The 3,393-nt window shown below is 37.7% G+C and overlaps 1 pseudogene; it reads right to left on the bottom strand.

Annotated features, from left to right (window-relative positions):
- Nucleotides 1–1,184: 1,184 nt before the first annotated feature.
- LOC130845444 (nucleosome assembly protein 1-like 1) lies at nucleotides 1,185–2,333 on the bottom strand (annotated as a pseudogene).
- Between the last annotated feature and the right edge of the window lie 1,060 nt (nucleotides 2,334–3,393).

The following is a 3,393-nucleotide window of genomic DNA, read 5'->3' on the forward strand; positions in this document are numbered from 1 at the left end:
ACCTAGACTCCAGTAGGGGGTGTTCCAAAAGGATAAACCCCAATATGTAGGCACTTTTCAAGGCTGTTTGCATAACACTTCTAACTTTGCTTTGACCGAAGCAAGTCATTTACTATAGCACAGGGTTGTTTTAGTATGGGCTACCATAGCAATATTTATTTCTGAATATCTATGGCAAGTAGATCCCCCTGCCACTCAGCAAGGAATGAAAGCTACTGAAGATATTTTCTCTCCTAGAAAGGTATATTTATTTTATTGCATCTTTTTAGGTTTTTTTTTTTTTTTTGCCCCTCAACTCTCTGAGGAGTTAGAAAACAAAAATGAAAGCTATGGTTTTGTAAATTATCTGTTTGTTTTTGTGGTTAAGATGGAAGTAAAATCTCCTGCAACTTTTTATATCCAAACTCTAAGTGGAACCAATGCCCACTACTTGTATTTCATACTTTCTCACCATCCTCAGTATTTTAGGACCGCATAACTTTCCCTCTTAAGCTAAGTGGGTAATCTATTGATGTCACAGAAAAAACAGAAGCCAGTAGAGGAGGTCTTACCTCAACTTCCTTTCACCAGACCTGTAAATTCAGGTAATATAACCTAGCATAATATAAATAAGCTAATAGAACTTATTTTCTTACCACCAAGCCTTTTTTTTTTCTTCTGTTTTTTACACTCTACCTGAAAATCTCTTTTCTCAAGTTGCAGTTTATCTGCCTTATTGCTGTTTTTTCCTCAATTTCTATCTGGTTGCCCTTTGCTGGGAATGGCCTCTGGTTATTTAAACATGTATTGGGTACTCAGTGGTCTTACCACCATAGACTTTATCACTGCATATTGCATTTGACTATTAAACCTATTAACCCCCTCCATACCTCCACATACATGCACATTCTAGACCATGAGCTCCATGAGGTAGAAATTATCTCTCTTCACCTCACAACTGTATCCCCAGCACAAAGCACCATGCCCAGCACTCAGTGTGTGCACATTAAAAATGTATTAAGTAAATGCATGTGTGAATAATATATATCTCATCTGATAATGTTACACCAGCAAATTGCAAAACCCTGGCTGGGAGATACTAGCCCAGTGTTAAAACAGTAAGTGACCAAAGTTATAAAAACAAAGCTATAAGCACAGTAATAGGAAAAAAAAAAAAGATGTTTTGTTTGTTTGTTTGTTTTGACATTTTTATTTTAGGCTGCAAAAACAAAAATGAGCAAACAAACAACAAAAAACTTGAAATAGGCTTGTCAAATGATGTAAATTCATCCTTTCCAGGGAAGCAGAAGGTAGACCATCCTGCTTCACTGCTGCTTGCACTCTGCTGGGTTTTGATCCTTCTTTGGGTCATAGTCTGGATCATTTTCCTCATCTCCTTCTTCTTCCCCTTCCTCATCCGCTTCTTCACCTTCTTCATCATAATCATCATCGTCGTCTTCATTAGCTTCTCCAGTAAAGTACAACACTGATCTTGGGATGATACGCTCATGTAAAAAGTGACCAATTTCAAAGTCCACAGCAAGGATAGCTTCAGCAGCATCATCCAGATCTCCACTCTCAGGAACTCATCCTATATGTCTTTGTCAACACTTCATTTGTGAAATATTCATTGGGTTCAAAGTGAAATTCGAAGACAAAACTCATAGGCTGATCAGCATCTGAGAACTTCACTTTAATATCTTTCAAGTGCTTCAGAATAGGTTCATCATGTTTCTGAACCATATCACTGAGCAAGTCAACATTCTTAAAAACAGTCAACCAAAATTCAGGAATTCCCTTGGGGTCTTCTTTCTCTTCATCCTTTTTCTCATCTTCAATCTTGGCCTTTTCTTTTAGCTCCTCCGAAATTTCATCTTCCTCATCTGGTTTCCATTCACATTCTTCTTCTGTAGGTTCATAAATGGCATTAATGATCTCAAATTGCTTATCAAATAGAGGTTGATAGAGAACAGCATACTTTCTTTCCAGATCATGAACTTCCTCATAGAACTTGGCTTCTATCTATGCACATTTAACTTGAAGGTTTTTGAGAGCATTCACGCGTCTTTTAACTACCCTAGGCAAGCTTTCAATGTATCCTGTTGGTGTTTCTACCAGACCATCAAGTCTTTCTTGAAGGGCTGCAAGAATCTGAGGATTTTGCATCATCTGAACAGTCAGCTGACACGCTTTGATTTTTGTTTCTTCACCAGTTTCTTCTTTTTCTACTTCTTCAACATCATCCAAATCTTGATCAGGTTCAGACTGTTCTTTGTTGTCGATGTCTGCCATGTCGTACGAAGGCCAAATATCGGCAGCTAGCACGGGGAGCCAGGCGGACGAGCTGCGCAGGCAGCGACTCAGGGCGGCGACGGGAGGAGCGGGAGGCTGCGCCGCGAGCAGATGGCGCTAAAAAAGCAAAAAAAAAAAAAAAAAAAAGACTTTTTTAACTTAGTGAATTTTATTTAGTATAATTAATAACTTAAAATAATGATTCTTGGGGAAGGTAAATGAAAAGAAACCTATTCCTCTAGGAAGAATCTCATTCAAAAAAGGAGAGAAAATTATCCAAATGTCTTCATGGGGGTAATTCCCTTTCCACCTTAAGGAATATTGCTAGAGGGGATGTATATAATGGCATGACAGTTGGGAAGAGGCTGAAAATCATTGATTTAAAAAATAGATTGTTAAATGTGGATTGGTTTTACGTAGTCTATATGTGCTTAGAGTTTAGCTCACTGGAAATGTTTTTCCTAGTCACTGAAGCAAAGCAGCAATTTACTAAGTAGCATCCTAACATCCTAAAAGAGTTTAATGCAGTTTCCAGAAATGGACAACACTCCCAGTTAATGGCAGTGAGCACTTTGGGAGAACTGATTTTACAAATACATTTTTATCTAGTGCTTTAAAAATGCAGTGCATTACTAACACAGACAGATGCTTTAACCCTTTTTGTTAAGGACTATGTTTCTATGTATTTCTGTGTCTAACCATTTCTAAATGCCAGAGATGGTTAATGTGAATGAATTAACAAAGAATATCTAGAACTGTAAGTAGAAGTATTTTGATAGAATATTTTAGATCTGGAGGGATTCCAAAGCTCAGCTCATGACTTATGAGAAACATAAGGCCCAGATAATTTTTTTTCTGTACAAGAGACAAAAGTAATAGACAACAGAAGTCTTCCATCTCATCAAGATGTCTTTCTCCTCTTCTGCTACCACCTCCCCCTTTGTACTCACTATGTTCAAGCCACAGAAGCTTTATTTCTGCATTCAGATAGTCTAAGCTTATTCTTATATAAGGGCATTTGTACATGCTGGTGATTCTGCAGAGAGCGTTCTATTCCCATATCTTCTCATAATAGACTCCTCCATTCAAGTCTCAACAAATATGTCACTGTAAGCACTCTGT

Source organism: Hippopotamus amphibius, chromosome 2, assembly GCF_030028045.1.
Source record: "Hippopotamus amphibius kiboko isolate mHipAmp2 chromosome 2, mHipAmp2.hap2, whole genome shotgun sequence".
Taxonomy (NCBI): domain Eukaryota; kingdom Metazoa; phylum Chordata; class Mammalia; order Artiodactyla; family Hippopotamidae; genus Hippopotamus; species Hippopotamus amphibius.